The 11,252-nt window shown below is 42.9% G+C and overlaps 1 long non-coding RNA gene across 3 annotated transcripts in view; it reads right to left on the reverse strand.

The window, feature by feature from the left end:
* LOC149126192 (uncharacterized) overlaps positions 1–9,546 on the reverse strand; it is a 141,076-nt gene extending 131,530 nt beyond the window's left edge. For 2 of the 3 annotated variants that reach the window (XR_016235638.1, XR_016235640.1), the window contains exons 1-2: positions 9,273–9,546; positions 8,913–9,037 (exon numbers count right to left, since the gene is read on the reverse strand). This is a non-coding gene — a long non-coding RNA (uncharacterized LOC149126192). Of the gene's footprint in view, positions 1–5,460; positions 7,516–8,912; positions 9,038–9,272 lie in introns of those variants that run through there. The other variant, XR_016235639.1, reaches the window with a different exon arrangement.
* Between the last annotated feature and the right edge of the window lie 1,706 nt (positions 9,547–11,252).

Here is an 11,252-nt window from a genome sequence, read left to right on the forward strand (position 1 = left end):
TAAGCTTCCAGCCTCCACATTAGGGACTGCATCCTGATAACTGAGTTAAATTTTGTTTGCAGAGTCTTCCACAGCATTATTAGAAATTGGACTGCAATCTGTTCTCCAGTTATATAAATCTCCACTCAAGGGTGTTCAGTTTCATTCTGGGATCACTTGGTGGGCAGGTCCAAAAGGTTCATGGAAAATGTGAATTATTCAAAAAAACTTCTTGCACTAATATAGACATCTTTTAATGTGATTTTCCTTGAAATTTTTGAAATACCCCATTTCTTCCTGAGAAAGCTGTCTCAGAACATCCTGCTTGTCCTTATCCCAGCCTGCATCAGTTGGCTTCCAGTTCTCTTCCAGACCCACCATCCCTACAACTGCTCACTCCAACCTGAGAATCCTTTCTCAGTGAGGGTCTATTGCCTTGATCCTATTTCCTTATTTGCTGGTTTAACACCTCAGTTGGGTGGGGCACATCTTTCAGCAGCTCTTGAAATAGGGTGCCTGGAAACTAAAACATCTCAAAATTGTGCATATTTTCAGTGTTTATTACACCTCCACACTTAATTGATAGTTTGCCTCCATGTGGAAATCCAGATTGGAAATCATTTTCCTTTACCCAGAAATCTTCTAGATCAGTTTCAGAAATGTCAATCCTCTTCCACATGACATCTATTTAACTTCCCTCCCCTTTCCTTTCCATCCTCTCTCATTCTGTCTTCCTTTGTCTCATTGCACATTTCAACATGAACTTATTTAACCCACATGATGTTTGAGGACCTTTTGTCTTTTTGAGACAATTTGGATAAACTCTACTTTACATGGCATATACCTCAGGGTCACTGCCCCTCCCACCCCCAGTGTAGGTCTGAAAGGTGCTTATTTCTTTCTTGAGTACTTTTGTTTGATCAACTGCACAGGAAGGGATAGGAAGAAGCCACCCCTTAGGTCGTGGGTGGGTGCAACTGGTGGACTGGGATTCTGCATCTGAGAGTCCAAACAGACTTGCACCTGGATCCTTGGAAGCACACTGCATCTTTACCACAGTTCAGTGTGGCCACAAGACAGCTGCTCCGACCTCGCCCCATTCCAGGATTTCTCCCCTGGCATAGAGCTCCTTTCCAAGGACAGGAAGATCTGCAGGTTGGGATTTTACTGCCAGGGAGGATGTCGCCTGGGGGCCTGCCTGGTCTTCCTCCCCTGGGCCTTCTGCTACAGAAAGAATTGTGTCTTACTCTCTCTTTTGCTGAGACAGAGGTTAGCTGGGATGATTCCAATCTTTCTGCCTCACTTTTCTTTATTTTCAATATAGGAAAATCACAAAAGTTCAGTTTTCTATGTATTTCCTTTAGAGTCTTCTGTACAAGCTGGGTGTTGGGGAAAGCATCTTGAGTTTTTCTTCCACTCACCTCACCTTGCTCAAATATCACAGTGAGGTAGAGTCTTGTCTCTTTACCTAGCGCGTCTGCTTTCAACGTTTCAAACTCATGGCACATTGTTGTACATGCAATGCTTCCTAATTTTTTTTAAAGATTTATTTATTTTGAAAGAGTTACAGAAAGGGAAGGAGAAAGGTGGGTGGGGAGAGAGAGAGACAGATCTTCCATCCACTGGTTTATTCCACAGCTAACAGTGCTGGGGCAGGCTGCAGCCAGGAGCTTCCTCTGGGTTTCCCACATAGGTAGCAGGACCCAAACACTTGGGCCATCTTCCACTGCTTTTTCCAGGCCACTAGCAGGGAGCTGGATCAAAAATGGAGCAGCCAGGACACAGAACAGCTCCCATATGGGAAGCTGTCATCAACAGTAGAGGCTTTACCTGCTATGCCACAGTGCCAGCCCCTTCTTCTCAATGTTTTAAATACTTCTTTTGCACTTTTGAAATTTTTCCAGTTATCACCTTATGGATAACCCCATTAATATATTTGAAACTCACTTTTAATATTTCCATCCTGAACAAGTTGCCAACTTGTTTTTGTTATTCAGTTTTCTCCCATACAAAATGAAGATGTAACAGTGTCTACTCAGTGTGGATGCTGTGAAGAACCAGTGTAATAGTATTATTGTCATTTTTATGTGCTCCTAGACTGAAAGTAAAACTACACCATGTGCTGGAGACAAAATACTGGAGATATGGTGTCTCTCTAGACAAATAGAGTAAAAATCACTCAATAAAACAGCTCAAAAGAGACAGCATACACCATTTGGCAGCATTAATAATAATGTGATTCAGGCAAGAATCGTCTATGATTGTTGGAAAAAAGTGATATTAAAAATCAAATAAGAAATGGGATATTTACATATTCTCAAAATATCTGTCTACAAGGCACTAATTGTTGTGGAGGGAAAATTAGAGTCTTAGCCACAAAGGCACCCCAGATATCATCTGACCAACGTGAACAGGTCAGTGGTGATGCAGATCAGCATGCCTCCTTTCCGGCACAAGACACTACAAAGAGCACAGCATTGCTTCTGTACACCTTGAATCAAAACAAAGGAACATCAGACAAACCCAAGCTGAGGAACACTCAAAAAAGCAAATGACCTCTACCCTCCCAAAATGCCAAGGTCCTGAGGAAGACTGAAGATGTGCTCCTAACTCAGAGACTAAAACACATGATGAGTGAGTGTCACGCAGGACAGCAGATTGGATTCTGACCAGTTTTCTTCCTTTTGTTCCATTTTCTTGCTGTAATGGACATTTTTAGCCTAACTGGAAAAATGTAAGTGTCTATAGATTTTACTACTTGTTCATTTCATGGTTTCTATCTTGTGTAGGAAAACAAGTAAAAATAATGCCCACGTGCTTAGGAATCTACACTGAGATATTTAGTGGCCAAGGGCCATCATCTCTATAATTTACCACAAATATTTCATGAAAGAAACATGTACAATGGACACCTGATGTAGTTCCTAAGATGTCTGTGTCCCTTGTAGGAAGGCCTGGGTTCAAGTCCCCACTCTGCTCCTGATTGCAGAATTCCTACTAGTGTACACACTGAGAGGCAATATGAGACGGCTCAAGGAGTGAGGTCCCTGCCAGTCACGTGAGAGATCTGGATTGCATTCCCAATCCCAACTCGGTCAAGCCTGGCTATTACAGGTATTTGGGGAATGAACTAGCAGATGAAAGATCTTTATCTCTGTATCTCTCTCTCCCTCCGTTAAATAAATAGATAATAATTTTAAAGGAAATAAATATGTAAATACATATATACATAAACAAAAAAAGGGAGCGAGGGAGAGAAATAGCTAGATAGGAAGCAAATTTGACAAAATGTCAGCAGCTGGAGAACTTAGGAGAAGAGTTTTTAGAAATTATCTATAGTTACAACTTTTGTGCTTGCAACTTGCATTTGAAATTGTTCTAAAATAGAAATATTTGAGATGCCAATACTGCAGTGTGAGCTCTTAGAGTCAGGTCTATTACTAAAGCAGTAATGAGTAAAGCTATAAAGGGGAATGCACATCTCAACATGAGCAGTTATTTTTGTGATCTTGAACATGTCTCCATACTTCTCTAAAAAAAAAATCTCAGTTTCATCTCCCTACAGTGGACACAGCAGTCACAAGCTCTCAGACCTGGGTTGCCAGAACTAAGGACATGCACTGTGTGAAACCAAAGGGCTCAACACCAGGTGGCTTCTCCAGGCCCATAGAGCACAAGATTCTCTGCATGCCTTCTCTGGTTTCATAACAGACCTGGCCCTTAAGAGATGAAGAGCAAGAGCTGTGAGGCACAAAGAAGGGAGGAGAAAGAAGAGACAGCATAAGATGTGACGCCAAACACAGCCTAGTTTTTGTGAACTCATCGGGAGACAGAAAGCAGAGTTCTGGAGAAAGATAGTGAGCAAATGCCCCTCCCTGCCACTGTCCTGTGCGTGTTTTGAGACATGTGAAAGTAACTCATCCTTTGAAATTCTGCCTCTTTTCTCAACCCTGAACATCAACTTCACTGTTTGGAGTTGAATGAAAGCCTTAGTTACAAAAAATCCCTTCTCCCTCCCCAATCCTAGTGATAAGCTTTAGTGATCAGATTTTTCTCTGTAAGTGCAAAACTGAAAGATACACAAATTAAAAAGAGAGAAATAAAGAAAATCACTTCCTCCAGGTCCTCCTAAGTTCACAGAACGTGGTACCCCTAACATTAAGTTATCCCATGCAGACCCAGTTACTGTTTTAACCCCCTCAAAATGTGATTGCCCCGGAGCTGTAATCATGTTTATGCCTTCTGCACAAGCTGATTTAAAGAAACATTTGTATGAGGTTCCCCTCGATGAATGCAGAGCTTAGACTCGTCGTTAGCTTATACAAACGTTATGCTTATTAATTCAGAATTTTCATTCAGTTATTGAAACACGATGACAAAACTGCACAGTGAAAGACTGATTCTCTATTATCCATGTTAGCTTTGCACAAAAATCCTTTGGCTCAGGAGTCACTGTCCCAGCCTCAGGATTTGTATCCTTCTTTGAATTTTTTAAACTGTGATTTAGGTATCAAAACTATAACATCAATGCTCTGAATACATGGGTAGATTGTAAATGATCAAAATAAGTCCATCTGATGAAGAACTCTCCAGCTGGATTTCAGCTTAAGAAATTCTAAAACTGCCTGTGTGCAACCAGCCCATGCCAACATCCCCAGCATCCTCTTTAATTAAAAGCCAGTGATATGACTCATAACACCTGTTTCATTGATCCTGCTATATCCCTATTTTGGTCAGAGTTCCCTTTGGAGGATTAAAACTTTTATGAAAACAAATAGCAAATATTGATTCAAATTGATTATTACTAGTTCACATCCTGAAAACTATACTTCCGACTACAAAATCACATTATTTACATTAATGTTAACAACCCAAGGATTATTTAAATTGATCATCACAGTGGTAATTGCAGCCTGTAGGTGGGCTGGTGGCTAAAGCAGCTATCATATATATTTCATGTAACATATGCTTTCATATGTATGAAATATATATATATATATATGAAAACTTGGCTAAAATTCGCTATAGACCTATAAAGTAGATTTTAAAAGTCTGCCCATTTATACGCATTTCAATGTTACATTTATGTCTCAGTGAGTAGATGCAATAGAACCAAGTATAACAAATAAAGGGAGAAAGGAAAGATAAGGGGGGGTTCGTGGTGAGGGGGCTACCCATGCTTTTACCAATGGATCCAAGTGACATGTGATTAATTGATGTAGCGCTCCAGACTTCGAGTTCACTATGGAGCCAACAGGGAGACTTGCTCTGAAACCTTATACTTAGACAGCAATCTGCTCCCCTTTAAAGAGCTCCACCAGTGGGATTTGCAAGCTATATATTATATTGCCTGATTGGCCAATCAGTCTGATCACTAAGCCAGCAGTTGGGCGGGCAACACCCAAAAGAAAGGAAATAACTCAAGAAAGGGATGTTCTAACAGCACAGTCTGCCCGACTGAGGGGAATCTTTTCTGTTTAACAAACTTTGAAGTGCAGCATTAAGCAGAGGAAACTTTCCTAAGCCACAGCACTTTGAATTTTTCCCTCCCTCTGGCCTTCAGGAATCATACAAGGCAGTCTCAAAACACTCCCTCTAGGCATAATAAACAAGACTCTAGGCATGGCTTCAGGATGGATCATGTAAGAAACAAGATCTGCGCTAGTGACTCTCCATGGTCAGTGTGTAGGAGTCAGCAAGGGGCCTGAGGCATTGCTCAGAGATTTGGAAGTGGCTGCTCCCTGTGGGAGAGGGGTGTGGGCAGTGATCTGTACCTAAGGGAGTTCCTGGGGCCACCAGGGCAAGAGTGTACTCTTAGGAGCTGTCTAGGACATCTGATGAGGAGTGAAGTGGCTCCCAAAACACCAGGTTCCAGTGGTGGCCTTGCCTGCCGCCAGTGCAAGCAAGAGCTTAACAGAAGGAACCCACGGGCAGCCAGCTGAAGTCTTAACATCCAAGTGGATACTTCTGTGAAATCCATCCTTCTCCCCACCAGACCCTTCACATCAGCCGTTAGAAGGTCTTTGGAGTTTTTTTTTTTTTTTTTCAACGCGTTACTCATACAGGGAAGTGAAGGGAGCCGAGAGTTCAAGGGCACTTTCGGCTGGAAACAGATGAATTGTTGCAGTTGCCTGGGAAACCTTTGAAGGCAACAATACTTGATATGTCAAATATCTGTAGTCAGTGTGAGCCAAAGTCATTTAAAAGGAAAATCCAAGAAAGCCAATGGCATAAGAGGGGCACTTGCTTGCAAAACTAGTTCCAATTTGTTATTGGCTCCTGAACTTTTAAAAAAAAAAAACAAATTTTATAATCCTAATCAGCCTATAAGAATGATCATCCATAAATGCTAACTTTCAGGTGACTATATAAAATTCAGTATAAAGACATTCAGATCTCTTAAACATTTATGCATTGACCATAAAAGTAGGAATTTATAATAACCCTGAAGAAAATATAATATGATTCCTTAAAAATGTCCTCTGAAGATCTCTGGAAATCTGTTCTAGTCTAATGTGTTTTTTCTTTTCAGATTTCCAGTGTCTTCTGTGTATCTTATCATAGAACAAAAAAAGATTTTCTGTAGTAACTCTGGAGGAAAAAACGTAACAAGTAGGACAATGCACTCTCATGTTGGATCAGGGAAATAGGATTCTAATGAGAAACTTCACAAGCTTCATTTTGTTTCTGATACAGTGTTTGCTAGAGATTCTCCCATGAATCTGAGTCTGTTTTTTGAATGTTTTTCATGAAAAAGAGTCATGCTGAAAGGCTGGATAATGAAAACTTGTATGCATTACTTACACTACAGTACACATAGTCTTTTGCAATAAAATAATGCAAAAGCAAAATGGAAATGCAAACCTCTCTGGGACCTTGGAGAATTAAAGTTTTTGTCCCTTGAAACTAAGCTCTTGCTTGGTGTGTGGCCCATTCAAGCATTAACATGTTTGTTTTTTTTAAAAAATTAAAGACTTATGAATTTTTTTGAGAACGCTGTCGAAAAAAGGACTATTTTCATGCAGTCATTTTCACTTCAGGTTTTTAGACGTCTGTTTGGAAACTTCTATTTAGAAAACCTTTTCAGCGTTCATTGCTCTTCATTGCCCTCTGCTGGTGAGTTTCTGTAAATGGTATCAGAAGAACGAACTACAGTCTAACATTGCTACCCCAGCGCATCAACTCTTTGCTCAAGGGGCTGCATTTCTCACTTGGTGATGTACAGTGCTGCACCTCATTAAAAAGGTGTTTAAAAATAAATAAGCACATTTTTCTTTTTAGTTTGAGATTTTTTTATTTTTATTTATTTTTTTGACAGGCAGAGTGGATAGTGAGAGAGAGAGAGACAGAGAGAAAGGTCTTCCTTTTGCCGTTGGTTCACCCTTCAATGGCTGCCATGGCTGGCGCACTGCGGCCGGCGCACCGCGCTGATTTGAAGGCAGGAGCCAGGTGCTTCTCCTGGTCTCCCATGGGGTGCAGGGCCCAAGCACTTGGGCCATCCTCCACTGCCTTCCCTGGCCACAGCAGAGATCTGGCCTGGAAGAGGGGCAACCGGGACAGAATCTGGCGCCCTGACTGGGACTAGAACCCGGTGTGCCGGCGCCGCTAGGTGGAGGATTAGCTTAGTGAGCCGCGGCGCCGGCCCATGATTTTTTATTTTCGTTTGTATTTCATGTTGGATAAGATATAGTTTTTCCCACATAGCCGATGCAATCACAAAGTAAGCACACTGCATCATCTATAAAGTTTGGCTATAGAATCAGTAAGAAAAATAATATGTTATTTTGAAGTCATTTAATCTGGGATAACTTTGCTAAGCATGTAAGGCTACATAAAATGGCTTAGGAGAATCACTTCTTTTGCTTTAGTTGGCACTAAGCTCTTCTGAAGGGAACATTCCAGTTAATTTGACAGTAATTTATCTGAAATAGTAAGAAAGACCACAGTTCCAGGTTGTATATATAAAGTTACCAATGGCTCTTTGCTGCTGTGAGCCCCAATTTCTGATCTACTCTAGTTACATCTAGTCTACTTTACCCACATTCAGGAGGCACAAAACTGACACAGCCCTGAGAACCAACAGCTTGATTTCTACACACGCTGGAAAGACAATCTTGTTACAGTGCTAATGCTATGTGCACACACTGTGCCAACAAATCAAAGTGTTTATTTTGCTCTGCTTAAGAAACTCATGCAGAATCCCAAGCATTGCACAGTGACCAATGCAATCTTTGTCCCTAAGAATTCCATTCAGAATACCCACTCGGGAGTTCTAAATGATGCTCATTTTGAGGAACCTAAATCAGCTCAAGATTTAAAAAAAAATGTTACTGCTCAAGTGAAGAATCATTAACTTCAATTCCTCACTGCCTGAATTCCGGTAAAGAAACATACAGCATGCATATGTCGCAGGTCTCCTATGGCGACAAACAAATGGCTTCGATACGCAACATATCTTCATATTTGATGCTTATCATATGTAAGCAACAGATGTACTTCTCATCTGAGCACCGTAAAAGTGATTTTTTAAAAATTCTAAATAGAGAATGAGTCAGTCCCTGTGCAAATATAAACCTCAAAGAAATTCCATACTGTAAAAGTAGCATTTGCAGTTTTAAACACGTTAATGTGCTAGCAGAAGTGCATGCCCAGTATGATTATCTGTCAAGTTCGTTCCATCCTCTGAACATGGCCTCTTTTGTTCCACAGCTGCCGTTAGAAGTAGTCCCAGGTGACTGCTGATTGTCGCAGTTGACACAGGGCTCCCACACCAGGCCTCGTAAGAGGGAAGGGCAATGGATGGACCTGCAATGGGTCCTCCTAACTGACCCTCACCAGGCCTGGATCAGTGGCATGGGTTTTTCTCCCGAAGTCCAATCAAGCAAAATGTACAAAAGTAACCAGAATCTACGTTTGACATTTTTTTTTCTTACCTTTACCTGGTGAATGTCTACAGGTGTGTTGAAAATTGTCTTTTCCTGGATATGTTCCAAAATGCTCTGATGCTATTCTTCTTAGGATTTCTCCATGCTGCCCCATTCAGAAATCTCATTACTTTCTAAAGGATAAAAAACAAATATGCACTTGAAAATGATCACAAGAAAACAGTTGATTTTCCATCAAATCTGAACAAATGCCAAACCAAGGTGAGCAGCACCACCTGCGATGTTGGGTGAGATTGGTTTTTGTGTGCTAGTGTGCCAGAAATCATGTGTTCTCATGTAGCTTTACTAAAAGCCATGCTTTCCCATATGTAAGATATGTACAGTTCTCACCACCATTTTTTCCCTTACCTGCAGTATTCCGGTGAGGTCACATTCTGTTAAAAACATCCTGCCCTTCTTCTCCCTCCCAAAAGGTTCCATAGAGTCAGAAACAGAAGCTCTGCAACTTGCTAACTTTGCTCAGTGTTATTTACCAACGGCACAAAGAAAATGCTGTCTATTCAGAACTCATTTCAAAACTCTTTTCACTGAGAGCAAGCGAACAAGCGGGCTCATGTCCTGAGCCACAGTCACATCCCCAGTGGTCCGGTGATGGCTGCGGGCCGGCGCCGAGTGGCACGGCCTCCCCGGCTCCCACAAAGGTCTGTTGTAAACAGGGCACCATGCAGAGGCCAGAGGAGGAGCCCAGAAAGGGGCGGGGGGCTGGGACAGGGAGTCCTGGACTTTCTCACCCCAAGTTTCTTTGCGTGTTTGCCCTCTCCCCACAGGTGCTTTCACCCTGGATGTGCACCCACCGTGGTGGCAAACATCTCATCAGCTGGCCTGGGTCTGAGGCTCAACCTCATGACTGTGTCACCGCCTTTGGGCAAGTTTTAAACCACACACATGTCAGTTTCTTTGGGTTTTGTGGAGATGGTGATTGCACCAATCTCATTGGGTTTGAGGAGTGAAATAACTCCTGCAAGGTGCTACTACCAAGTCTGCAACCTGAGTGTGACCAGATGTTCCTACAGGGCTCTCAGCAGAGTCTCAGATACTCAGAGTGCAGTATGAAACTTACTCAGCCCCACTACCATGCAGACATGCAGAGGAAACAGTCCAGGATCCTCCTCAATGACTCTGGGACCCTCTGCCACAGCAAAAAGAAAACCTTTGGACAGAGGTGGCCCTGGAGATTGTATCTGAGCCATGATGTGGGTCTCCAAAGCCCATTGGGGAGGGTTGTGGGTGGTGGTGGGGTACTTCAGTGTGCATGGAGGGTCTTCAAGGCCTGTTCTAGACTTGGGAGATGGGAACTGGCCCCCAAAAGCCCAAACAGATCATAAACTGGGGTCTAGGAAAATACTGGAATTGGCTAACAGCTTCGGAGAAAGCCTGAGAGTATAGGCAGGTGTCTATGGCAAGGACTGCACCAGCCAAGCAGGGGTGGGGAGGGAGGACCAATGAGGATACCCAGGACTAGAGGTTTGTCCACAAGGCCCTCAGGAGAAATCTCATCTAAAAGGTCCAACAGGGTTCCCCAGACAAGGGAGGAGACCCTGAAGGAAGAGGCAGGAAGCGGGCAGGGGCTAGGGGGAGTCAGGACAGAGATCTCAGGACAGACATGAAATGACTCCACTGGGCTCAAGGGAACTCTGAGCATAAGCAGGCACCCTGTCGGCAACTTCTAAAGACTCAATGTTCAGAGAGAGGCCAGCGAGAAGTTGGCCCAGACTGTCTGCCAATCCAGTTAGAAGAGGCTGAGGCTCTTATTTCGCCTCTCTGAACTCCCTGCAAATGCATACCCTGCAACCCATGTTGGCAGGGGCCCTAAGCAGGGCTAAGAGGAGAGAGCACCAGGCAGCCAGACAGCCAGGCCCTAGGAGGGAGCAAGACGCAGGTGTAACGAGGCCAAGGTCAATTTTTGACTTTTGCTCAGGACCAAACATTCTAAGTGCAGAAATGATACTGTGTGATCCAAGCTGATCAGGAGACATTTGGTGTCACCTGAATGAGCAGAAGAGCTGTGGAACCTGCTAGAGCTTTGGCTTGAGCATCAGGGACATTGGTCCCATTGAATAAAGTTTGCAGGGGCAAGGGGAGCAGAGTTACATTGCTTTTTTGGCTCTGTCAAGAGTGGTGTTTCCTAGCATATAAATTACTTAAACTACACATGAGAGAGTGTAGTTCAAGCAGGAGTACCAGGAAGATGGGGACCCTGTAGTTTCTCTTCCTGAGGTTTCCCCAGAGTGCAATGCAGAGCCTAAACCATGACAGCCAGCTAGCTGTCCTGCCTGCTGTTATTTGGTTGTTGTGCTTTAAGCCATTCTTGCTGGTTGTGGTCTATCT

The sequence above is a fragment of the Oryctolagus cuniculus genome, chromosome 6, assembly GCF_051225735.1.
Source record: "Oryctolagus cuniculus isolate XC-2025 breed Fujian yellow rabbit chromosome 6, ASM5122573v1, whole genome shotgun sequence".
Taxonomy (NCBI): Eukaryota; Metazoa; Chordata; class Mammalia; order Lagomorpha; family Leporidae; genus Oryctolagus; species Oryctolagus cuniculus.